The sequence below is a fragment of the Chelonia mydas genome, chromosome 14 (genome assembly GCF_015237465.2).
Source record: "Chelonia mydas isolate rCheMyd1 chromosome 14, rCheMyd1.pri.v2, whole genome shotgun sequence".
Taxonomy (NCBI): Eukaryota; Metazoa; Chordata; order Testudines; family Cheloniidae; genus Chelonia; species Chelonia mydas.
Genome location: NC_051254.2, coordinates 28,482,908 through 28,510,229, shown reverse-complemented (window position 1 = coordinate 28,510,229; position 27,322 = coordinate 28,482,908). Strand labels below are relative to the sequence as shown.

General features: G+C 48.8%; 1 protein-coding gene and 1 pseudogene across 1 annotated transcript in view; both read right to left on the bottom strand.

The window, feature by feature from the left end:
• The window catches only part of LOC102940697 (zinc finger protein 271), a 342,407-nt gene that overhangs the window by 241,260 nt on the left and 73,825 nt on the right, over window positions 1-27,322 (bottom strand). The gene's annotated exons all lie outside the window — the stretch shown is intronic.
• On the bottom strand, window positions 11,652-16,891 carry LOC122462972 (annotated as a pseudogene).

Genomic DNA, 27,322 nt, shown 5'->3' with positions numbered 1-27,322 from the left:
GCTTCATAGCATGTAAATTATGCACTTCTCAAGCTTGAACAGTTGTTTGCTGTCATGCTGCTTTGTAAGTAAGTAGAACCATCCTTATGCATTACCAAATTAGTAAGCAGAGAGAATAAAGAATAGCAACTGCCTTCCCAGCACATTATACTACAGCTCCTTGCTACCTGGCCACCGGGGCCAGTTTTGACACAATAAACAGTTTTGGAATAAAACTTGCATCAAGTTGCACTGTCGTGTCCAGTAACATCCTGTGCTAAGTGCTTAGGGGAGGAAGCATCACACTTCCTTTTTTCTAAACCTCTGTCTGGAAGTTAAATGGTTCTGATAGAGAGATCTTTAGCCAATAGGGCCTAGGTCCTCAAAGGTATTGAGGCACCCAACTCCCACTGACATAAAGTGGAATAAGGCACTTAGGGTATGTCTACACTATGAAATTAGGTCAAATTTATAGAAGTCAGTTTTTTAGAAATCGTTTTTATATAGTCGATTGTGTGTGTCCCCACACAAAATGCTCTAAGTGCATTAAGTGCATTAACTCGGCGGAGTGCTTCCACAGTACCGAGGCTAGCGTCGACTTCCGGAGTGTTGCACTGTGGGTAGCTATCCCACAGTTCCCACAGTCTCCGCTGCCCATTGGAATTCTGGGTTGAGATCCCAACGCCTGATGGGGCAAAAAACATTGTCGCGGGTGGTTCTGGGTACATGTCATCAGGCCCTCCCTCCCTCCCTCTGTGAAAGCAACAGCAGACAATCGTTTCATGCCTTTTTTCCTGAGTTACCTGTGCAGATGCCATACCACGGCAAGCATGGAGCCCGCTCAGCTCACTGTCACCATATGTCTCCTGGGTGCTGGCAGACATGGTACTGCATTGCTACACAGCAGCAGCAACCCATTGCCTTGTGGCAGCAGATGGTGCAATAGGCCTGAAAACCATCCTCATCATGTCCGAGGTGCTCCTGGCCGCCTCGGTAAGGTTGGTCAGGAGCGCCTGGGCAGATATGAGCGCAGGGACTAAATTAGGAGTGACTCAACCAAGTCATTCTCTTTAGTCCTGCAGGCAGTCCTATTGTACCATCTTATGGTGAGCAGGCAGGAGATGAAGATGGCTAGCAGTCCTATTGCACCATCTTCTGCCCAGCAGCCATGAGATGTGGATGGCATGCAGTCCTACTGCACCATCTGCTGCCAGCCAAAGATGTAAAAGATAGATGGAGTGGATCAAAACAAGAAATAGACCAGATTTGTTATGTATTCATTTGCTCCTCCCTTCCTCCGTGAAATCAACAGCCAACAATCGTTTTGGTGAGGTGTGTCAGGGGGACCTTGAAAACTTTAATGGAGATTCAGTCCTGCCTCAAATACCAGAGGGAGGGATAGTTTAGTGGGTTGAGCATTGGCCTGCTAAATCCAGGGTTTTGAGTTCAATCCTTGAGGGGGCCATTCTGTGTGACAGTTGTTTTTGTTTTTCCTTGATGTAAAGCCACCCCCTTTGTTGATTTTAATTCCCTGTAAGCCAACCCTGTAAGCCATGTCATCAGTCGCCCCTCCCTCCATCAGAGCAACGGCAGACAATCGTTCCTCGCCTTTTTTCTGTGCAGACGCCATACCACGGCAAGCCCGGAGCCCGCTCAGATCACTTTGGCAATTAGGAACTGTCAAGGTTCCTTCCCCACTCTGAACTCAAGGGTACAGATGTGGGGACTTGCATGAAAACCCCCTAAGCTTATTTTTACCAGCTTAGGTTAAAACTTCCCCAAGGTACAAACTATTTTACCTTTTGCCCTTAGACTTTTTTTGCTGCCACCACCAAGCATCTAACAAATATATAATCGGGAAAGAGCCTGCTTGGAAACGTCTTTCCCCCCAAAATCCTCCCCAAACCCTACACCCCCTTTCCTGGGGAAGGCTTGATAAAAATCCTCACCAATTTGCATAGGTGAACACAGACCCAAACCCTTGGATCTTAAGAAAAAAAAACGATCAGGTTCTTACAGGAAGAATTTTAATGGAAGATAAAGTAAAAGAATCACCTCTGTAAAATCAGGATGGTAAATACCTTACAGGGTAATCAGATTCAAAACATAGAGAATCCCTCTAGGCAAAACCTTAAGTTACAAAAAGACACAAAAACAGGAATCTACATTCCATTCAGCACAGCTTTTTTTCTCAGCCATTTAAAGAAAACAGAATCTAACGCATATCTAGCTAGATTACTTACTAAGTTCTAAGACTCCATTCCTGTTCTATCCCCAGCAAAAGCATCACACAGACAGAGAGAACCTTTGTTTCTCCCCCCCAGCTTTGAAAAAAGCTTGTCTCCTCATTGGTCATTTTGGTCAGGTGCCAGCGAGGTTATCCGAGCTTCTTAACCCTTTACAGGTGAAAGGGTTTTTCCTCTGGCCAGGAAGGATTTTAAAGGTGTTTACCCTTCCCTTTATATTTATGACAGGAGCGCATTAAACACCACACGCATTATCCAGCAGTATATGCAGCACCAGAACCTGGCAAAGCGAAACCGGGCGAGTAGGCGACATCAGCACAGTGATGAGGTGATGAGGACATGGACATAGACTTCTCTCAAAGCATGGGCCCTGGCAATGCAGGCATCATGATGCTAATGGGGCAGGTTCATGCCGTGGAACGCCGATTCCGGGCCCGGGAAACAAGCACAGACTGGTGGGACCGCATAGTGTTGCAGGTCTGGGACGATTCCCAGTGGCTGTGAAACTTTTGCATGAGTAAGGGCACTTTCATGGAACTTTGTGACTTGCTTTCCCCTGCCCTGAAGCGCATGAATACCAAGATGAGAGCAGCCCTCACAGTTGAGGAGTGAGTGGCAATAGCCCTGTGGAAGCTTGCAGTGCCAGACAGCTACCGGTCAGTCAGGAATCAATTTGGAGTGGGAAAATCTACTGTGGGGGCTGCTGTGATGCAAGTAGCCAACGCAATCAAAGATCTGCTGATATCAAGGGTAGTGACCCTGGGAAATGTGTAGGTCATAGTGGATGGCTTTGCTGCAATGGGATTCCCTAACTGTTGTGGGGCCATAGACGGAACCCATATCCCTATCTTGTCACTGGAGCACCAAGCCGGCGAGTACATAAACCGCAAGGGGTACTTTTCAATAATGCTGCAAGCACTGGTGAATCACAAGGGACGTTTCACCAACATCAGTGTGGGATGGCCGGGAAAGGTACATGACGCTCGCATCTTCAGGAACTCTGGTCTGTTTCAAAAGCTGCAAGAAGGGACTTTATTCCCAGACCAGAAAATAACCATTGGGGATGTTGAAATGCGTATAGTTATCCTTGGGGACCCAGCCTACCCCTTAATGCCATGGCTCATGAAGCCATACATAGGCAGCCTGGACAGTAGTCAGGAGCTGTTCAGCTACAGGCTGAGGAAGTGCAGAATGGTGGTAGAATGTGCATTTGGATGTTTAAAAGCGTGCTGGCGCAGTTTACTGACTCGGTTAGACCTCAGCGAAACCAATATTCCCACTGTTATTACTGCTTGCTGTGCGCTCCACATTTTCTGTGAGAGTAAGGGGGAGACGTTTATGGCGGGGTGGGAGCTTGAGGCAAATCGCCTGGCCGCTGGTTACGCGCAGACTGACACCAGGGTGGTTAGAAGAGCACAGGAGGGCGTGGTGCGCATCAGAGAAGCTTTGAAAACCAGTTTCATGACTGGACAGGCTACGCTGTGAAAGTTCTGTTTGTTTCTCCTTGATGAAACCCCCCGCCCCTTGGTTCACTCTACTTCCCTGTAAGCTAAGCACCCTTCCCTCCTCCCTTCCATCACCACTTGCAGAGGGAATAAAGTCATTGTTGCTTCACATTCATGCATTCTTTATTAATTCATCACACAAATAGGGGGATAACTGCCAAGATAGCCTGGGAGGGGTGGTGGAGGAGAGAAGCACCGGGAGGGCTGGTGGAGGAGGGAAGGACAAGGCCACACAGCACTTTAAAAGTTTAAAACTTTAAAACTTATTGAATGCCAGCCTTTTGTTGCTTGGGCAATCCTCTGAGGTGGAGTTGCTGGGTGGCCGGAGGCCCCCCCACCGCGTTCTTGGGCGTCCGGGTGAGGATGCTATGGAACCTGGGGAGGAGGGCGGTTGGTTACACAGGGGCTGTAGTGGCGGTCTGTGCTCCTGCTGCCTTTCCTGCAGCTCAACCTTACGCTGGAGCGCATTAGTTTGATCCTCCAGCAGCCTCAGCATTGAATCCTGCCTCCTCTCATCACGCTGCCGCCACCTTTCAGCTTCAGCCCTCTCTTCAGCCCACCACCTCTCCTCCTGGTCATTTTGTACTTTCCTGCACTCTGACATTGTCTGCCTCCACGCATTCGTCTGTGCTCTGTCAGTGTGGGAGGACAGCATGAGCTCACAGAACATTTCATCACGAGTGCTTTTTTTTCACCTTCTAATCTTTGCTACCCTCTGGGAAGGAGAAGATCCTGTGATCCTTGAAACACATGCAGCTGGTGGAGAAAAGAAAAGGGACAGTGGTATTTAAAAAGACACATTTTATAGAACAATGGATACACTCTTTCACTGTAAATCTTGCTGTTAACATTACATACACAGCACATGTGCTTTCGTTCCAAGGTCGCATTTTGCCTTCCCCCACCACGTGGCTAGCCCCTCACCCCTTACCCCTCCCAGTGGCTAACAGTGGGGAACATTTCTGTTCAGCCACAGGCAAACAGCCCAGCAGGAACGGGCACCTCTGAATGTCTCCTTCAGAAAAGCACCCTATTTTAACTAGGTGACCATGAATGATATCACTCTTCTGAGGATAACACAGAGAGATAAAGAATGGATGTTGTTTGAATGCCAGCAAACATACACTGCAATGCTTTGTTCTACAATGATTCCTGAGTACGTGCTACTGGCCTGGTGTGGTAAAGTGTCCTACCATGGTGGATGGAATAAGGCTGCCCTCCCCAGAAACCTTTTGCAAAGGCTTTGGGAGTACATCCAGGAGAGCTGCAACTTCCAGGGCAAATTAATCATTAAACATGCTTGCTTTTAAACCATGTATAGTATTTTAAAAGGTACACTCACCAGAGGTCCCTTCTCCACCTGGCAGGTCCGGGAGGCAGCCTTGGGTGGGTTCGGGGGGTACTGGCTCCAGGTCCAGGGTGAGAAACAGTTCCTGGCTGTAGGGAAAACCGGTTTCTCTGCTTGCTTGCTGTGAGCTATCTACAACTTCATCATCATCATCATCTTCCTCGTCCCCAAAACCTGCTTCTGTGTTGCCTCCATCTCCATTGAAGGAGTCAAACAACATGGCTGGAGTAGTGGTGGCTGACCCCCCTAAAATGGCATGCAGCTCATCATAGAAGCGACATGTTTAGGGCTCTGACCCGGAGCGGCCGTTTGCCTCTCTGGTTTTCTGGTAGGCTTGCCTCAGCTCCTTAAGTTTCACACGGCACTGCTTCGGGTCCCTGTTATGGCCCCTGTCCTTCATGCCCTGGGAGATTTTGACAAATGTTTTGGCATTTCAAAAACTGGAACGGAGTTCTGATAGCACGGATTTCTCTCCCCATACAGCGATCAGATCCTTCACCTCCCGTTCGGTCCATGCTGGAGCTCTTTTGCAATTCTGGGACTCCATCATGGTCACCTCTGCTAATGAGCTCTGGCCAGCGTGGCAAGCTGCAGGTGACCATGCAAACAGGAAATTGAAATTCAAAAGTTCGCGGGCCATTTCCTGTCTACCTGGCCAATGCATTTGAGTTGAGAGTGCTGTCCAGAGCGGTCACAATAGAGCACTCTGGGATAGCTCCCGGAGGCCAATATCGTCTAATTGCGTCCACAGTACCCCAAATTCGACCCGGCAAGGCTGATTTAAGTGCTAATCCCCTTGTTGGGGGTGGAGTAAGGAAATCGATTTTAAGAGCCCTTTAAGTCGAAAAAAAGGGCTTCATCGTGTGGACGGGTGCAGGGTTAAATCGATTTAACGCTGCTAAATTCGACCTCAACTCCTAGTGTAGACCAGGGCAAAGTCTCTCATCAAAGGCTCTTAAGGAAAGTAAGCAGTCATGGGATAAGAGGGAAGGTCCTCTTATGGATTGGTAACTGATTAAAAGATAGAAAACAAAGAGTAGGAATAAATGGTCAGTTTTCAGAATGGAGAGAGGTAAATAATGGTGTCCCCCAGGGGTCTGTACTGGGCCCAGTCCTATTTTAACATATTCATAACTGATCTGGAAAAAGGGGTAAACAGTGAGGTGGCAAAATTTGCAGATGATGCAAAACTACTTAAGATAGTTAAGTCCCAGGCAGACTGCGAAGAGCTACAAAAGGATCTCTCAAAATTGGGTGACTGGGCAACAAAATAGCAGATGAAATTCAGTGTTGATAAACACAAAGTAATGCACACTGGAAAACATAATCCTAACTATACCTATAAAATGATGGGGTCTAAATTAGCTGTTACCGCTCAAGAAAGAGATCTTGGAGTCATTGGGGATAGTTCTCTGAAAACATCCACTGAATGTGCAGCGGCAGTCAAAAAAGCGAACAGAATGCTGGGAATTATTAAGAAAGGGATAGATTATAGGACAGAAAATATGTTGCCTCTATATAAATCCATGGTACACCCACATATTGAATACTGTGTGCAGATGTGGTCACCCCATCTCAAAAAAGATATATTGGAATTGGAAAAGGTTCAGAAAATGGCAATAAACATGATTAGGGGTATGTAAGAGGAGAGATTAATAAGACGGGGACTTTTCAGCTTGGAAAAGAGATGAATAAGGAGGGGATATGATAGAGGTCTATACAATCAGGACTAGTGTGGAGAAAGTACATAAGGAAGTGTTATTTCTCATACCACAAGAAGTAGAGGTCACCAAATGAAATTAATAGGCAGCAGATTTAAACAAACAAAAGGAAGTATTTTTTCACCTAACACACAGTCAACCTGTGGAATTCCTTGCTGGAGGATGTTGTGAAAGCCAACTATAACAGGGTTCAAAAAAGAACTAGATAAATTCATGGAGGATAGGTCCATTGATGGCTATTAGCCAGGATGGGCAGGGATGGTGTTCCTAACCTGTGTTTGCCAGAAGCTGGAAATGGGCGACAGGGGATGGATCAGTTGATGATTACCTGTTCTGGTCATTCCCTCTGTACATCTGGCATTGAACACTGCTGGAAGACAGGACACTGGGCTAGATGGACCTTTGGTCTGACCCAGTATGGCTGTTCTTATGTTCAGTCGCTCTCCATGGCAGCCGGGCGCAGAATGTGACAGAGCTGCTTCTGCCTGAGAGAGCCTGGCTGGGAGACAGCAGTGGCCCACTCCCTGCCTGGGCTCTGCTGCTGGGGACAGAGGCCAAATGAGCTGCCCCCCCACCTGCGAAGCATGCTCGACCCCTGCCACTGCCTCACAGCCAAGCTCTCTTTACACATTCAAAACTTTCAAGCCTTTTGTGGCTTATGCAAAATTAGTATCAGAGTAAAAAAAAAATAATAGTACAGATGAACTCTCTTTTAGATTTCCAATAACACATACACACCCACGCGTGTATTAAGCAAAAGAATCATGAATCATTACAGTTAAATACCTGTTAAAACTATAGGTATTACTACTAAAAATTTAGTTCTATATGGTGTGACGTTCCCTCCAGGCAGCGCGATCAGGGAGCAGGGTGGGTTGGATAGAGGGCAGGGGAGTTCAGGGAGGTGGTCAGGGTGTGGGAAGGTGGATAGGAGTCAGGGAACAAGGGGGTTGAATGGGGGAAGGGGTCCCAGGGGGGCAGGAAGGAAGGACGGGGGGGTTGGATGGAGGGGCGGCGGAGGGCAGTCAGGGGACTGGGAGAAGGGGTGGTTGGATGGGGCAGGAGTCCCAGGGGGGTTGGATGGGGTGGCAGGGAGACAGTCAGGGGCAGGGTTTCCATGGATGGGCAGGGGACAGAGAGAAGGGGTGGTTGGATTGGGCAGGGGTCCCGGGGAGGCTGTCAGGAAACGGGGGGTTGGATGGGGCAGGAGTCCGGGGGGGGGGCATCAGGGGGCAAAAAGCAGGGGGGCAGATAGGGGGTGGGGGCCAGGCCAAGCCTCCATCCCCTAACCAGCCCTCCATACAATTTCCGAAACCCAATGCGGCCCTTAGGCTAAAAAGTTTGCCTGCCCCGTTCTAAACAGATTCTTTTGTTGCTGCCAAAGCCAGTATCCATTGTTCCTGTGAGGCTGGGCTGGGTTTGTCCCATCCATGCCTTGACGAGGTGTGAACTGCCTCTATGTTCCTGGAGAGTTTTTGCTTGGGCTTGCTTTAAGCCATGAGGATACATTTTCAGCTTCATAACTATATACATGAAATTATAACCTTACTATAACATTACTCAAAAAGAACAGGAGTACTTGTGGCACCTTAGACACTAACAAATGTATTAGAGCATAAGCTTTCGTGCGCTACAGCTCACTTTATTGGATGCAAAGAATGGACCATATAGTAAGAAGATACATACACATACAAACAGAGAAGGTGGAAGTTGCCATACAAACTGTAAGAGGCTAATTAATTAAGATGAGCTATTATCAGCAGGAGAAGAAAAACTTTTGTAGTGATAATCAAGATGGCCCATTTAGACAGTTGACAAGAAGGTGTGAGGATACTTAACATAGGGAAATAGATTCGATATGTGTAATGGCCCAGCCACTCCCAGTCTCTTTACTTCCAGTTCATTAACTTGGTTTTGAATAGAGACTGGGAGTGGCTGGGTCATTACACATATCAAATCTATTTCCCTATGTTAAGTATCCTCACACCTTCTTGTCAACTGTCTAAATGGGCCATCTTGATTCACACACACTCACACTTACACACACACAGATTCTACTCCATTTACTGCCATTGGGTAAAATTATCATCCCCCACCAAGTTATTTAGGTACCGAACTCTTTTTTTCAAAAGTGACTTTGGCACTTCTACATATAATACGGCCATATTTTTAAAGGTATTTAGGTGCCTATGGAGGATTACCTAAAGAACCTAGATGCTTAATACTTATAGAAATCAATGGGTGTTAAGTGATAAGATGTTTTTGAAAATCTCACAATGCACCTAAATACCTTTAAAAATCTGGCCTGAGTGACTAAGGCATTTTTGGAAATGGAACCTTGTCACAGAAGTGCTTTTGCAGATGTTACCCCTTGCCATGAGGCAGCCACCAGCCAGAGGCAGATCCGATTGCTCACGATAGTGAGGTATTGCAGCTGGTATGAGATGGCCATTTGTATGTCTAAGGACATGATATGAAAGAGGAAGAACTCCAAGCAGTCCATCAGGAAATGGAAGTAGGCCTGGGCATGGTAGCTAGGGAAGGAACTCATCTCCTGATTGCTCACAATGGGGATGACCATGCTGGTGAGCAGGACATTCAGGAGGGAGAGGTTGGTGAGGAAGTGGCACACTGTACTGGTGAGTTTGGAGAAGAAGACCCAGAGATTCTGGCTTTGGGATAAACTGTTATTTCATGTTAATCATCCAGAACCCAGAAAGGGAGAGTAATTCCAGTGCACCAATTGCAGGGCTTTATTTGATTGGGAAAGGAGAATAACTTGTACAGTGTGAGGGTCTGACACCAGTTTGGGGTTATCCTTAAGCCCTATCCATAACCCTAACCCATAACTAATAGGGACTTAAGTATAAGTTTTTCTTTAAACCTTTAATGGGGCCACTCGTGTTTAAAGTTGAGAATGTGCTGAAGTGGCTGCGGAATCAGGGCCTTTGTACAGAATATTCAAAGTGAGTTTTAATTTCATAAACGTGAGTGTTTGGACCAGATCCTCGGCTGGTGTAAATTCTCAGAGATCGATTGACTTCAACAGAGCGATGAAAATTTAAACCTGCTGAGAATTAGCCCCTTGGTTTTTCAGGAACCCATGTGTGATGCATCCATTTATTCAGAGAAACAAAACACAGCATGTTTAAAATGTATCCAGTCAAAACAGCTCACAGTCCAAACACCGAATACTTTTGATGAGCTGTTTGTAAATGAGCGATGGAGTAAGATATAGTCATAAACAATCTTTGCTAAATAATGCTGAAGAACGAGTACTTATAAGGGAATCATGATGTGGACAAAGACAATCATTAACAGGAAGAAGCACAATAATTTTCCTAGGTTATTTGTTGTCTAGCTAGCTAGCTAACATAATTCACAATCAAAGAGAAATCTGTCATTATGACTAAATGAGGTTGTGTGTTCGGAGAAGAAATGATCCTATCTGTCTGTCTCTCTATCTAATCACATGGTCTGTTTTTATCTGTCATATATGTAGTGTACAGAACCATGCACAAAGATGGCATTCTAATAGTAACAACTTCTGAGATACTTTCTCAGCTTGGAAAGGAATAGATCTACATGGGATAGCGCATGGAACACCAGATCAGTGCATGTGATGGCACTTTTCCACTTACATCGAGGCTAGAACAAAATGATCCCAAACAAGTAACTTACACCAGTGTTCATGTCACTGCTGAGTTTAGCCCAGAGACTTTGGGCCGGAACCTCATCAGTATTAAACTGGTGATGTTAATGTGTTTACTCTACATTGGTGCTGGTTGAGATGAGTTGGGATATCAGACCCTTACATTTCTGTCACACCCTCACTTTCTCCAGGGGTCTGTCAGCCAATTCTGGATCCTTGTGTAGGCAGGCTCTTGGCCAAATCCTAATTTCTTTGAAGTGAGGGGCTAAACCTCAGTGACTTCAATGGGATCCAAACTTGGCCTCATTAGCCCAAGTTGGATTTTCTTTAGAAAACACTGGAAAAAGTTTCTCTTCCAAAGAGCCTTTGCACCATAGCAAGAACGACACAGCTCTTACACAGAGACGGTGGGTGAGGTAATAACTTTTATTGGACAATCTTCTGTTGGTGAGAGGGACAAGCTTTCGAGTTACACAGAGCTCTCCTTCAGGTTAAAATAATCAAAGACAGCTACCTGAGGCTCTTACTCCCCTAACACATCATTCAGAATACAATAATATCCCAACAGTATATACATAATCAAGTCAGGAGGAACTTAGCCATGCAGAAACTTCTTTTGCACCCTTTTATCATTGTGGGGAGCAAACCTTCAGCTCACTCAGAAAACCCCATCAAAGATATGACATATCAGCACTCTCAAGAGAAGGCAAACATAGAAAATCCTGTTGAACCAAACTCTCACCATCTCAACAGGCCTGCCCACCTGCAAACCCACCTGGAACAAAGAAACAAATAAAAACAACAAACAACTCAACAAAAATAAACTAAAAAACTGACAAACAAACAAAAACCAAAGAACAAATGCGTTGATACCTCCGTCAGAGTTATTCTCCTGAAAAAGAAGAGCCAGAGAACCCACTAGGAACTTTGCTATGGCTACTGATTATCACATAGAATGGTGATGTCTAGCAGTACATTGATAGATAGATATATAGATAGATAGATAGATAGATAGATTCCGATCTTAATTACATTTATGTAAACCTATAGTAACTACAATTTTCTTGAGTTAAATTTGTCTGGATTTTTATTCATGTAAATATCCAGTTCTGCATAAACAGATTGCAAAGTATGTTCTCATGAAGGCAATCATGTCATCAGATAATTCTATTTATAAAGAAACACAGAATGAACTCGTGATCAGTGGAGAAATATAGACATTTTATTCTTGCTGAATAACCTCTAACCGATCAGTTTACTCAATACACCTTTCATTTCCTTGTTTCTCATGCTGTAGATGATCGGATTCATCATTGGGGGCAACACAGAATCATAGAATCATAGAATCATAGAATATCAGGGTTGGAAGGGACCCCAGAAGGTCATCTAGTCCAACCCCCTGCTCGAAGCAGGACCAATTCCCAGTTAAATCATCCCAGCCAGGGCTTTGTCAAGCCTGACCTTAAAAACCTCTAAGGAAGGAGATTCTACCACCTCCCTAGGTAACGCATTCCAGTGTTTCACCACCCTCTTAGTGAAAAAGTTTTTCCTAATATCCAATCTAAACCTCCCCCATTGCAACTTGAGACCATTACTCCTCGTTCTGTCATCTGCTACCATTGAGAACAGTCTAGAGCCATCCTCTTTGGAACCCCCTTTCAGGTAGTTGAAAGCAGCTATCAAATCCCCCCTCATTCTTCTCTTCCGCAGACTAAACAATCCCAGCTCCCTCAGCCTCTCCTCATAAGTCATGTGCTCTAGACCCCTAATCATTTTTGTTGCCCTTCGCTGGACTCTCTCCAATTTATCCACATCCTTCTTGTAGTGTGGGGCCCAAAACTGGACACAGTACTCCAGATGAGGCCTCACCAGTGTCGAATAGAGGGGAACGATCACGTCCCTCGATCTGCTCGCTATGCCCCTACTTATACATCCCAAAATGCCATTGGCCTTCTTGGCAACAAGGGCACACTGCTGACTCATATCCAGCTTCTCGTCCACTGTCACCCCTAGGTCCTTTTCCGCAGAACTGCTGCCTAGCCATTCGGTCCCTAGTCTGTAGCGGTGCATTGGATTCTTCCATCCTAAGTGTAGGACCCTGCACTTATCCTTATTGAACCTCATCAGATTTCTTTTGGCCCAAACCTCCAATTTGTCTAGGTCCTTCTGTATCCTATCCCTCCCCTCCAGCATATCTACCACTCCTCCCAGTTTAGTATCATCTGCAAATTTGCTGAGAGTGCAATCCACACCATCCTCCAGATCATTTATGAAGATATTGAACAAAACCGGCCCCAGGACCGACCCCTGGGGCACTCCACTTGACACCGGCTGCCAACTAGACATGGAGCCATTGATCACTACCCGTTGAGCCCGACAATCTAGCCAGCTTTCTACCCACCTTATAGTGCATTCATCCAGCCCATACTTCCTTAACTTGCTGACAAGAATACTGTGGGAGACCGTGTCAAAAGCTTTGCTAAAGTCAAGAAACAATACATCCACTGCTTTCCCTTCATCCACAGAACCAGTAATCTCATCATAAAAGGCGATTAGATTAGTCAGGCATGACCTTCCCTTGGTGAATCCATGCTGACTGTTCCTGATCACTTTCCTCTCATGTAAGTGCTTCAGGATTGATTCTTTGAGGACCTGCTCCATGATTTTTCCAGGGACTGAGGTGAGGCTGACTGGCCTGTAGTTCCCAGGATCCTCCTTCTTCCCTTTTTTAAAGATTGGCACTACATTAGCCTTTTTCCAGTCATCCGGGACTTCCCCCGTTCGCCACGAGTTTTCAAAGATAATGGCCAAGGGCTCTGCAATCACAGCCACCAATTCCTTCAGCACTCTCGGATGCAACTCGTCTGGCCCCATGGACTTGTGCACGTCCAGCTTTTCTAAATAGTCCCTAACCACCTCTATCTCCACAGAGGGCTGGCCATCTCTTCCCCATTTTGTGATGCCCAGCGCAGCAGTCTGGGAGCTGACCTTGTTAGTGAAAACAGAGGCAAAAAAAGCATTGAGTACATTAGCTTTTTCCACATCCTCTGTCACTAGGTTGCCTCCCTCATCCAGTAAGGGGCCCACACTTTCCTTGGCTTTCTTCTTGTTGCCAACACACCTGAAGAAACCCTTCTTGTTACTCTTGACATCTCTTGCTAGCTGCAGCTCCAGGTGCGATTTGGCCCTCCTGATATCTTTCCTACATGCCCGAGCAATATTTTTATACTCTTCCCTGGTCATATGTCCAACCTTCCACTTCTTGTAAGCTTCTTTTTTATGTTTAAGATCCGCTAGGATTTCACCATTAAGCCAAGCTGGTCGCCTGCCATATTTACTATTCTTTCGACTCATCGGGATGGTTTGTCCCTGTAACCTCAACAGGGATTCCTCGAAATACAGCCAGCTCTCCTGGACTCCCTTCCCCTTCATGTTAGTCCCCCAGGGGATCCTGGCCATCTGTTCCCTGAGGGAGTCGAAGTCTGCTTTCCTGAAGTCCAGGGTCCGTATCCTGCTGCTTACCTTTCTTCCCTGCGTCAGGATCCTGAACTCAACCAACTCATGGTCACTGCCTCCCAGATTCCCATCCACTTTTGCTTCCCCCACTAATTCTACCCGGTTTGTGAGCAGCAGGTCAAGAAAAGCGCCCCCCCTAGTTGGCTCCCCTAGCACTTGCGCCAGGAAATTGTCCCCTACGCTTTCCAAAAACTTCCTGGATTGTCTATGCACCGCTGTATTGCTCTCCCAGCAGATATCAGGAAAATTAAAGTCACCCATGAGAATCAGGGCGTGCGATCTAGTAGCTTCCGTGAGTTGCCGGAAGAAAGCCTCATCCACCTCATCCCCCTGGTCCGGTGGTCTATAGCAGACTCCCACCACTACATCACTCTTGTTGCACACACTTCTAAACTTAATCCAGAGACACTCAGGTTTTTCCACCGTTTCGTACCGGAGCTCTGAGCAGTCATACTGCTCCCTTACATACAGTGCTACTCCCCCACCTTTTCTGCCCTGCCTGTCCTTCCTGAACAGTTTATAACCATCCATGACAGTACTCCAGTCATGTGAGTTATCCCACCAAGTCTCTGTTATTCCAATCACGTCATAGTTCCTTGACATCACCAGGACCTCCAGTTCTCCCTGCTTGTTTCCAAGTCTTTGTGCATTTGTATATAAGCACTTGAGATAACCTGTTGATCGCCCCTCATTCCCAGTATGAGGCAGGAGCCCTCCCCTCACAGACATTCCTGCCTGTGCTTCCTCCCGGTATCCCGCTTTCCCACTTACCTCAGGGCTTTGGTCTCCTTCCCCCGGTGAACCTAGTTTAAAGCCCTCCTCACTAGGTTAGCCAGCCTGCTGGCAAAGATGCTCTTCCCTCTCTTCGTAAGATGGAGCCCGTCTCTGCCCAGCACTCCTCCTTCATGGAACACCATCCCATGGTCAAAGAATCCAAAGCCTTCTCTCCGACACCACCTGCGTAGCCATTCGTTGACTTCCACGATTCGACGGTCCTTACCCAGGCCTTTTCCTTCCACGGGGAGGATGGACGAGAACACCACTTGCGCCTCCAACTCCTTTATCCTTCTTCCCAGAGCCACGTAGTCCGCAGTGATCTGCTCAAGGTCATTCTTGGCAGTATCATTGGTGCCCACGTGGAGAAGCAGGAAGGGGTAGCGATCCGAGGGCTTGATGAGTCTCGGCAGTCTCTCCGTCACATCGCGAATCTTAGTCCCTGGCAAGCAGCAGACTTCTCGGTTTTCCCGGTCAGGGCGGCAGATAGATGACTCAGTCCCCTGGAGGAGAGAGTCCCCGACCACCACCACCCGCCTTCTCCTCTTGGGAGTGGTGGTCGTGGAACCCCCAACCTCAGGACATCGCATCTCATGCCTTCCAACCAGCGGAGTCTCCTTCTGCTTTCTCCCCCCAGACATATCATCTGGTCCACTCTCCGCAATGGTACCTGTGGAGAGAACATGAAAGCGGTTAGTTACCTGTGTCTGTGTTACTGGAACCCGGACATTCCGCTTACCTCTTCTGGAGGTCACATGTTGCCAAGCTTCTTCACTGGCCTCTTGGCTCCTCTGTGCAACCTGCTCTATATCTTTAGAGCTTTGTGCCCCTAGAAGCCTATCCTGAGTTTTGTCCAGAAAATCCTCAGTTTCTCGTATACAACGCAGGGTCGTTATCTGTTGCTCCAGACCTTCAATCTTCTCTTCCAATATGGAGACCAGCTTGCACTTTGTACAGACAAAGTCGCTTCTGTCCTGTGGAAGAAAGACAAACATGGCACATCCAGTGCAGGTCACAACAGCTGAACCCCCCCCCCTTCCATATCACCTACCTACTATGAGCTTCCTCAGAGACGTTTGCAAGATGTAAGCCTCACTGGGCTCACTCCAGGCGAACTCCCAGGCAAACTCCTGCTGTGAGCTGCTCTGCTGTCCCCCGCCGCTCAGCTGGTTCGCGAGGCTCTGGCTATTTTTAAACAGCCAGGCTTCCCTGACGCAAACAAACAGACACCCTAATGCCCGCCCCCTGCAGGCTAGCAGCCAATCAGACACCCACTCAGGCTCTCTCACTGCCCTCCCAGCAAACACACGCAAAAACACAGAATAAAGAACAGCCAGCAAGAGCTTCAGATCTGAGGTCGAGTTGGAGGTTGGTTTCAGGAAGGCAAAAGTGCCCCTGAAAAGGAATAAGGAGACCACAGTGAGGTGAGGGAGGCAGGTGGAGAGGGCTTTATGCTGGCCCTGCTCCGAAGGGATTCTCAGCACTGTTTTGTAGATCTGAACATACGACACAATTATAAAAGCAAAGCAGATTCAACCTAAAAGCACATGAAGAGAAATCACAACCATTTCCCCGAGGTACGAGTCAGAGCAGGTGAGACGGAGGAGCTGGGGGATTTCACAGAAGAACTGGTCCACCACGTTGCCTCCACAGAAGGATATTGCAAACATGTTCCCGGTGTGCACTGCAGAGTAGAGAATAACACTGATCCAGGCACTGGCTGCCATTTGGACGAAAGTTCTCCTGTTCATGACTGTCACCTAGGGCAATGGTTGGCAGATGGCGATGTATCGGTCGTACGCCATGATGGTCAGTAAGGGAAAATTTGCTGAAGCAAAGAATAAGAAAAAAAAGACTTGGGTATCTCATCCAGAATAAGAAATTAATTTTGTGTTCATGAGCGAATTGGCCATAGATTTGGGAATGGAGACAGAGACGGAACCAAAGTCTAGAATGGACAGATTCATCAGGAAGAAGTACATGGGGTTGTGAAGGTGGCGGTTGCGGGCTATGGCTGTGATGATGAGAAAGTTCCCCAATAGGGATATCAGGTAAAGCAGTAGAAACACCAATAAGTGTAAAATCTGCAGCTCCTGAACATCAGAGACTCCCAGGAGAAAGAATTTGGTCATGGCGGTTTGGTTGGACATTTTCTTCCTCAGTACACTGTGTGACGGCTGTCGAAGGAATGAGAAGGACAATGATCAGGATTAGAATGGCCCTCTTTCTCCTTTCCCTAATATCTCATTCTATGAATGTCCAAGTTACATAGAACTCATCACTTACAATGACTAGGTGTTGTTCGTGCGCCTCACCTCTGACAATCAATCAGTAATATTATCACACTCGTGTAAGCTCCTTGAAACTCAACAGAGCTTCATCACTTTACCCAATCTGAGGATTCAGCCCAAGGTGTGGCTTGATAAAATGCAGTATGAAGGATGGAACAAAGCACACTCCAAATCCAACAATTCTTGCAAAGAAGGTCCCTCCATTGCGACCATCACCAAGCTTACCACTTGGGCATGAATCTAATAGACTAAAATGCCAACACAGCCCCATGTCTTCTGTGTCTTCCATGTAAGTTCTGTCCACCCATTTACACCCTTTATACTCAGCCAGCAGCAGTGTGGAGCTAGGCCAGGAGCTCTGGGTTCTACTCCCAGTGAGCTCCCGTATGTCCTTGAATGGGATCAGGATAGACAGGCTTTGGCTGCTTGGTTCAACTCTAACCCAGGGTTTAAAGGGGCTCTTCTGTCTAAAACATGATGTGCGCTGCCAACTTTACTGCTTATTCAATTGTTACCTCCACGCAACTATCCCTTTGAAAGAGAAATCACACAGATGCGATAGAATCAATGGGTTTGAAATCAGGCTCTTATCAGACAGTATGAATGTTCCCCAAGGTATTTAACATTTACTGCTGGTTGGAAATTTTCAGCTGTGTTCTTGTTAATGGAGATTGTTTTTTCAGCTAAACAATACTGCCAACAACAACCTCTTAGAACCTGTCTGCTTCCCTCCAACATTTTGGGATTCTTTTGTAAAGAAACTGAAAACTCAAAAACCAAACATTTTTGGTTTGCTGATGAAAAAAAAATCCAGTTTTCAGCAGAAAGTTTACATTTGCCAACAACTGGGGAGAAAAAATTGATTTGACATTTTCAGTGAAAAGTCAAAATTTTCCCCAAGGGTGGAAAAATTCCAATCCGCAGCTGGTATTTGATTAAACTGAGAGTAACATTCTTCATGAGTTCATAACGTTTAAGTCTTATTTCTCATCTTAATTTTCCCCTGTACGTTGATCCACCAACATATTTAATTGAAATAGCAAACTTCCTGACCTCTGTGGATTTTTTCCCAGCACATGACGCATTCAGTCATCCAGCACCAGGCTTTTGGGGTCAATATCTATCTATAGACCAGAATCTAGAAGCTAAAGGCACAGGTATCTGAGAATCTTTCCCCCCCACCCCCAGCCCTTCTGAGCCTGAATGGACAGAACTAGACTCAAACCTGTTGCTGTCTGCAGATGAAGTGTGCGCAGCTGGCATTGAGTATCACTGGCATTGAAGGACTGATGCTGCGGGAAGGTGATTTATTCATGTCTATTTCCTAAGGGCGAGCGGGACTCACTCCCTGGAGCTCTGCACAGCTCAGCAGCAGAGGCCCAGAGGCAAGTGCAGAGATGCCTAGGTGATAAAGCCAAAAGAGCCATTCTGTCCCTCAAGCCTGAGACCCACATAGCATGAGGCCTATGATCTCCCCCAGCATTCCCCAATTCCAGCCCTGCTTCTGTGTTATCTGTGGGTCAGGATCACAAAGATGGAGACAGGCACCGACGGGGATTGATCAGTGCTCCTAAATGAGCTCGGTGGCTAAGTCCCATGGTCATTCAGTCGGAGTGAGGACCTGAACCTGCTTAGATGCTATTGTAAATCCCAATAGGCACCTGTCTCCTTCTTTAGGTGCCTTTGTAACCCTGGTCCTGTGTCTAGCTTGTTCACTTTGAAGGCCTGGGCTTCTCCAGAATTTCAGACAATGAAGGCTGGGATTCACAAAAGAGCCTATGGGAGTAAGGCATGTACATCTTGGGCTCCTAACTCCCTAAGACTCCCTTGAGAAGCCCAGCCTGAAATGATAACTAGTACAGCCAGGGATCTAGAGAGAGGAGGTCACAAGAGGCCAAGAACTCCTAGAATCTAAGCCCAAAATCTCGGGCGTAATAATTGAGACTGGATGAAAAATTCATAATGAAACTTTTATTTTGAGATGATCCATGGTTCAGCTTTGTTTGACCTCTTCATGAATTTTCATTGATCTGGGTGAAATATTGGCCTTTTTTTACCCAGATAGAATTTGCTTGTGTTCCACAGGAATATAGGAATCATCAGAGTCCAGTGCCCTGGCTCTGACAGGAGCCAGCAACAGATACTGCATCATCCACAGCCTGGAACGACAGGGATGGGATGGGGAGATCTGCCTGCACTGCAGAATCTGCAGCATCATCTGCCTGAGTCTGAAGAGGGCCTGAGACAATGGCTCTGGGAGAAGGAACTGCCCCAGGCATCTCCATGGGATTTGAACTCCCAGCCCCACTTGTCTGGAGCACCCCACCAACCCCGCCCCAGCAGGGGGCTCTCTGTGCAGGGGGAAGGGAAGAGCACAGCAGTCCTGACCCCCTCACCCAAGCATACTCCCTGGCTGGGGAGGTAAGGACTTGGACTACCACAACTGCTCCCTGCCTGTCTGTGGGCACCTTGCTGATCCTAAGGGGTTGGGGGAGAGTCTCCTGCTCCTCTTCTGGGACAGAGCAGGGCTCCTAGGCCATTGTCCCAGCATCTCTTTGAGGGCCTCCTGCCACTGCCACTCCATGTGGGGCACCGGATCAATGGGGCAGTCCTTTATGAGCAGAGCTTTATGAGCAGAGCTTTATGAGACTAAATGTGCCTCTTTCCACAGGCTCCTGGGAAGACCCCTGTTCAGAGCAGCAACTCCTGGAGGGACTAGTGCCAGCTACTGTAGAGGGAGGGGCAGAGACCTCGCCCCCAATCAATGGACAATTCTGCGCGATGGGACAATTCTCCCATATCAGGAAGATTCCCTGTGAGTGAGTGGCTGGTTGGAGACCTGTGCTATAGTGGTTTAATTCATTCTCTGATCAAATGTAACTGTGAAGGCTTTCATGATCCCTGTCAGTGTCTCACCCTGCTGGTCATTTTGTCTAGTGAGTTCCCCAGGTTAGCTGTGTACTGGGTGGGGCTGGGCAGAGGCCATCATGGAAATAGTGTTCAGAAAAGAGACTGGGTAGGCAGAGGAAGGGTAAGGAAGAAAGTGGTGGCCAGGGCTTGCCAATGGGGAGAAGGAGGAGAGAATGGGCAGGTGTTTAGAGCCAGGGGTGTGGGGTGGTTCCCTGGGGCTGAGGCCATTTTAGGGGAGTGGGGCTGAGCGGAGGAGGGGACTGGTGGGCAGAGGGGTTAAGCAGGGGCAAAGAGAAGCCAAAAGAACCTTGCTTTCCAAAGAGGCAAGGAGGAGAAGGAGACAATCCATCAAGAGAGACTGCTCTAGAGGTTCCTGGATGAAGAGAGGTGGCTCAGACAGCGGGACGGATTGCTCAGGGTGAGAATGCTGGATATGTGGGCCAGCAGGGTGATTCATCCAGCTCCGTGACAGTGCCTGCACCAATGCATGTGCAGCTGCAATGTCTGCAGGTGCACAGGTACATGTAGACAGGAGAGTGGAATGGTGTCCCTGGTCCTGCTTCACAATGGTTGGAGGGTGGAGTTTCGAGCAGGGCCAGTGAACAGCATGACAAGTAGGATTTGTTTTCCAAACTATTCACTGTTGTGTGTCTGAGAGAAAGATCCTCTAACCCCTGTCCAAGAGATGTACCCCTATCTCCGAGACCAGGGAGGTGGCAGAACACAGACTGGTTTATGACATATACGACACCTTTACTGGTCAGCCCTGAACTCTGAATTCCATGATTAATCTTCTTCTGACACTTAATAGCTTTTCTATTTTGGTTGTGCTGATTCTTCAGACGCTCAGCCAAATCGCAATCCCGCTCCCACGTGGCACCTCAATTTCCCACTCTCTAAAATGGGGTTTCAGAGTAACAGCCGTGTTAGTCTGTATTCGCAAAAAGAAAAGGAGTACTTGTGGCACCTTAGAGACTAACCAATTTATTTGAGCATGAGCTTTCGTGAGCTACAGCCCACTTCATCGGATGCATCCGATGAAGTGAGCTGTAGCTCACGAAAGCTCATGCTCAAATAAATTGGTTAGTGTCTAAGGTGCCACAAGTACTCCTTTTCTTTTTTCTAAAATGGGGATAATCCTGACCCACATTCAGAAAGTGGTTGATCTTCTCTCTTTCTTCCCAAGTCCCTCCCCTCCTTGCCCAGCCCTGGCCCTGTTCCCTGTTCCCCAAACTTCCATGCCCATGTTTGTGGCTGTCTCACCCCCACTCAACCTGCAAGGTCTCCTGCCAGCAAAGGCCAGCTGCTCCCAGGTCTGGAGCTGCATTCGCATGTCCTGAGTGCTGTCCTGCACCATGCTCACCGCGGGTAGGTAGGTCATCAACCTCCATCTGTGTCCCAGGTGCAGGATGGCCTCTGGTTCCTGCTCCCTCAGGCACCTGGAGATGCTGAAATAGGGTTGGGGTTGGCGGAGCAGGAGAGCACCCCATGAGGTTAAGAAATGGCAGTGAGAGCTTTTTCCCGCCCTGGGAGATTACGGTGTCCCTCTGTGGGGACTCCCTTCCTGGCAGATGCCATGCTTTCGTTCCTGGACGCTACCACTCTAGAGTGTATTTGTAAGCTGATGACCCCCACATGTTGTTCAGAAGCTATGGATAACACAAGCTCCGAAATTTGTTCTGTGCTTAGCCCCTATGGCACAGCTGGGCTGGGCGGCCTTTTCTCGCTGTGCTGTGCGGAGCAGGTTCTGGGCACGAGGGATATGAAGAGGCTCTCAGGGACTAATTCTTGAAAATAAATATCAATGATCTGCAATCCAATATCAAATCACTGCTGCTAACATTGGTGGGTGACGAAATAGTAGCAGAGTGGTCATTAATGATGAGGTCAGGGCAGTGACACAGAGCAATTGGGTCCCTTGATAAGCTGGACCCATTCAAAGAAAACAAGTTTGAAAAGAACCAAATGAAGGGTTCTTTCACTAGCAACAAAGCATGCAGGCCACACCTACAGAGTGGGGAAGTGTAGCCAGGAAAGCGCTGAGTGTGAAGAGGATTTAGGGGCCATGCTGGGCAAGTCATTCAACATGAGCACCCAGGGTGATGCTGTGGTGCAGAGGGCTAAAGCCATCATTAGATGTATGAAAAGAGCAGTGAGGAGCATAGGGAGGTGACACACCATGAGGAAGACTGATCATGGAATACTGCATCCAGTTTTGGCGTCCACCTTTGAAAAAGATTTGAAAATATTGGAGATGGGGCAGCAAAAAGCAATGAAACATTTTGAGGGCTGGAGAAAAATGCCTGCGAATGAGCTATTGAAAGAGCTCAGCCTGTTTAGATGACAAAAAAGATCGGGAGGTGACATCATTGAAGTGACTTCATGGAGAGAAACTGTCGGGCAGGAAAGGGCTCATTCATCGAGCAGAGGAAAGCATAACAAGACCCAGTGGCTGGAAACTCAAAAGAGACCAATTCATATTAGAAAGAGGGCACACATATTCAACAGTGAGGATGACTCACCAAAGAAACAAACTAGAAAGGGAAGTGGTGGGAATTCCCCATCTCTTGGTGTCTTCTCATGAAGACTAGATGCCTTTCTGGAACGTGTTTAGTCAAAAACTAGCTACTGTGCTCTACAGAAAGCATGTGATATGCGGGGGGTCAGATGACATGCTCTAATTGTCTCTTCTGTCCATAAAGTCTGCTAATTTATGAAAAACTGAGCGTAGCATGGGGAGAAGCCTCTGATGTTTTACTGTGTAGTGGGCTTGAGCCCACAATAAATGCTCATTGAGTGGGGTGATTCAGGGGAAGTGGCTGAAACATCCAATGTGTCTGGACAGGGGCAGGACATCAGCACTGCAGGGGAGGGGTGGGTGTGGCAGTGACATGACAAGGGCCTTTGGCAGGACCTCAGCCTATTGGACAAAGGTGGTGGGGAGGCGATGACCTCACAGAGAGATCTTGACATCAGCCAGGCAGGACAGGGGTGAAGGACGGGGCAACCTTGGAGATCCCTGTGGCTTTGCTTCAGCACGTCTCCTTCTCAAGGTTTCTCCTGGAGGACTGAGAGAGCATTCACTTGCACGTACGTGAGCGCAAGGAGGACCCTCTTTGGAGTTTTCTCCTTCTCTTGTACTGGTTCTGTGAGAAAGCAGATGTCCCTGTAGAGAAGGTAAGAGCCTCGGAGAGGTTTGGAACCTGTTCAGTCTGATCCAACGGGTACCGGCTGATTTTTAGGAAAGGAAAACATTAGATTGTGGGGGCAGCATTTTATTTCCGACCTAGGACTTTGTCCCTTAGAATCACTGGGGACATTGGGGTTTCTCCTTTTTGTTTTCCCTTTTCCTCTGTCCCTCCTAGCTTTCTCGTCTTCTCTTGCATCTTTGTCCTTTTCCTCTGCTCTCCTCCCACCACCAGGAGCTCTGTGTGTGGAGCGGGGGCCGAGGGGGGGGGGTTTGTGGGCGACCCTCACAGAGAGGTGAGACTGGACTAGTGCTCCGAGAGTGATCCCCTCGGTGGTGACCAGGGCCATTCTTTGGGCTATTTGATGAGAACCCTTAGCCTCCCACCCCTCAAAGTCTCAACCTTGATTGGCTGAGGAGGGGGCTATTGACAGGGAGGAAACTCTGGTCTTTGTTGTTCTCTTTTATGACCAAGCAAATAAGTCACAACCAGTTCTATGTTTGACCAATGTTGACGCTGCTCTCCATTCATTGTCTCGGAGCAGTTCATGATCCTCTCGAACTTTCCAATTCTTCTGAAATAATTGCTGAATAATTACTAGGAACAATTGTTGGTCTGTAGCTCATTTGAGAGCAACTCTGCTACTGACTGGCTGCATCAGCTAAGACAAGTCACTGCTCCTTTCTCAGCCTTCATTTCTCCTTTTGTCAAGTACGAATAACAATCCACTCCCACCTACCTCACCATGGGTGGATGATGGGGATCCACCGAAGAGTGTCACTCGGAGCAGTGCAGACTAGGGGGTGTCCTATCACACTGAGCCATAGCAGATTATGACCTAATATTCGATTTCATTTGTATTTTATTGTTTTGAAATTGTGAAAAGCAGCAACTACTTAGCTCAGACTGAAGCATCTCATCTAATTTTCTAGAGCATAGTGTCTCCCCTTTGGGTACGATGGGACAGTTTAATGCGCTGTGACGGACAGGAGATGCTCTTGTTTTGCAAACAAATATTTTTGCAAAGAATTTTCATCCTACTTCTTATGATTTCAAGAAACAAAGTGGTTTCGTCTGAATGGATTTTCTGACAGAAAACGGTTTCCATGAAAATGTTCACACCTGATTTCCTGGGCTTTATCCCTGCCTCCGGGGGGTTGTTGTCTGTTAGTTAGAACAGGAGTGAGGACTGTTGTCTTCTCTTCTTGGCTCCGTCACCGCTTTGCTGTGTGACACCTTGGGTAGGTCCAATGGGAACAGGGTCAATTCTCTAACTCCAGGCAGCAGTGAGCTGTGAGCAGTGAGTGGGAGATAAGGGATGTTAAGGCCGTCTGCAAAGGAGAAAGGGATGTTTCCAGGTGTTGAATGCCAAGAATTCTAAACTTTGCTAAAATGGCTCATCTCGAGAAACAAGAACTAGTTGGGGCCAGACTTTAACCATTATCTTTTTTAAAGCCCATTCAGGGATGTGAGTCCCAGAGAGCCATAGAGAGGGGGAGCAACTTGCCCAAAGTCCCACAGATCAATGGGCAGCAATGGAAGCAGGAGAGACACTCCCTCTCAAAGGCAGGGAGACCAGCCATTAGGGCCTGGTTGCAATTGCCAGCTGTGGGGGGGAGCGTGAGGCAGTGGTTAGTGAAGGGGTCCATCCATGGCTCTGAGACTCAGTGTGACCCTGAGCTGGTAGCTGAGGCCCGTTTGCCATCAGTAGGGTTGGGGTCCCATTGCTACAGCCCAGTGGGTTTGGGAGGCTCCAGGAAGGTGTGTAAAGTGCTGGGATGTCAGGATCCTGGAGGCGCTGTCACCTCCGCACTAGGGCAGTGTTCTGCACCCCCCTGCTGCTGGCTGAGTTTCTCCGTCCCTTGGCAATAAGACAGACTCTTGTTTTCACAGCCAGTCGATCGCCCTAGTGTCATCACCCTGCCTGCTGGCTGGGCAGGGTAACTCCTGAGGTCACCACCCTCTCCAGCTTGCCTGGGGCTTGGCGAGTGAGGAGGAGGGCGAGGGATGTCGGCTGACCCTGAACATCCACCATCCATCATCCCATCACTGAGAGCAAGTGAGTGGCATTCGGATTCCTCGGTGGCTTCCCCTGTCTGTCTGGGGAGAGGCAGAAACAGGGGGAGAGAATATCTCCAAAGGAGGATTTCATTTGCAAATAGCCCCCAAGAGCCCCTCACTCTTAGGCCAGGCAGGGGCTTCTCCAGAGCCGTCTCCAGTGTGTTTGGAAAGGTTCCAGCAATGGGGATCCCAGCCCGTCCCTTGTGGGACACTGTTCCCCAGGCTGAGAGTCTCTGAACTGGGCCAGACCCTGTGAGCTGCTGAGCATGGAAATCAATGGGGAACAAGGAGGGCCCTGGTCTTCCTGTGCCTAGGGTCTTTGTGACTTTGATGTGGGGAATGGTTTCCCAGGAGAAGTCCGGACTCCTGGGTTCTGTTCCTTCTCTAGCCTGGGCAGGAGAGTGGCCTGGGACAACAGGAGGGGGCTGCTTGTCCAGAGGAACCGACGGTCTTTGGGACTGACCCCATTGCTTGAAAAGGATGAGACTTCCTGGCTCTTGCAGCAGCAGGGATTACGAGGGGGAACGTTGGGAGCAGATCATGCAATGAACTCCTGCCAGTGTGTGTAGATGGCACTCCCTGCAGTCCTGTAGGGGCAGAGGGGGCTGCTGTGGTTGGAGCAGGGAGGAGGAGGGATGGAAAAGGCCCATGAGTGAAAGGCTGCCTTGAGCCCAGACTCACACCTGCTCCTGCTCAGTTCCAGGATGGCCAGGCTCCTGCGGATGGTCTGGAGGAAGGCTCTGCAGGTGGCCCCAGAGCCTGAGGGAAGCAGCTGCCATCTTCCCAAGGGGCAGAGCAAGCCCTGCATCCCCGCTGGCGGGGAAGCAGCTCCTGTCCAGGCCAGAAGGCAGAAGTGCCCAGCCTTCTGGAAAAGGAAACCAGCTCCCGGTGCAGGCGCCGAGCTGGGAGAGGCCCCGACCAGGCCCCAATGGAGCTGGCCCAGGATGCGGTTTCGCAGACAGGACCCAGCCCAGGAGGGGCGCTGGGCAGGGTGGCTCTGGGGCTTGTTGTGTGGGCAGCAGCGGCCCCAGGAGCCCAGCCCTCCTTCCCATCAGGAGGCATCGCCCTGCTCGCTCACTGAGGACCTTCCAGCCCCCGCAGGCCAGGAGGTGGAAGGTCCCTGTCCCAGCACCGGCAGCTCAGCACGGGACAGCGGCAGCACCTGGGCCTCTGGCAGCAGCCAGGCCGATGGAGGCCACTGCTTTGTTCCAGGTGAGGAGCCAGGCTGGGCTCAGGGAGGGCTGAGGACGGGATGTGAACACCCTGGGCCCAGACGCTCTCCCGGTGATATGGGGGGGAATCCCCAGCCCAGGTGTCTGGCCTGAGCCACGCGAACCCCACGGACAGCAGCAGCCGTCACACAGCTGCCCCTTCCGCACGGGGACCTGGGGGTGGGGGCATGAAGAGCTGCTGCCACTTTGGTCCTTGCTGCTCCGGGGCTGGGGGAATAGGCACCCGCCCTGGAGTCCTGGCCAGTGGAGGGGGGGCTCTCTGCTCTGGGCTTCTGAAACTGTTGGGGGCTGAAGGCATCCCTGAGAGGGAGGTTTGGGGCCCGATCTGCCCTGGGTGCCTGAGGTGGGAAGGGAGTCTTTAATCCTGCTCTGCCCCCCACGCCCCTGTCCTTCCTTCCCTGGTGCAGGGACCCCCCTGGATTCGGAGCAGGAGGAAGGGGTGCACATGGCCAAAGATGAAGCTGCTCTCAAGGTCATCCGAGAGCAGCTCCAGTGCAGAGATAAGGTACAAATGTTCCCCACCTGGGCTGGAAGCAGGATTGCCCTGTCCCTTCCCAGCATCCCCACCCCCTGCCGAGGGTCTTGTCCCTCATGATCCACCACCCCTAATGGGGCCCTTTTACATCCATGATGTTGGACCCCCAAGATGGGGGTGTTTGTCCCACAACAGCCGAGATCGTCTCCCCCCACAGGCCCTGTCCCACTTCCTGATCCTGCTTGTGTAGGAGTCGTGGGGGATTTGGACAATAGGTGGGTCCCCACAATCCCCCATTGAGGCCTGAGCCCTGGAGCTGGTGGGGGTGGGGCAGGAAGGGCCCTAGCTAACAGGTTCTCTCTCACTATACCCCACTCCTGGTGGGTACAGGATGAGGGGCAGCAGCTCCTGTTCCTTCAGGCCA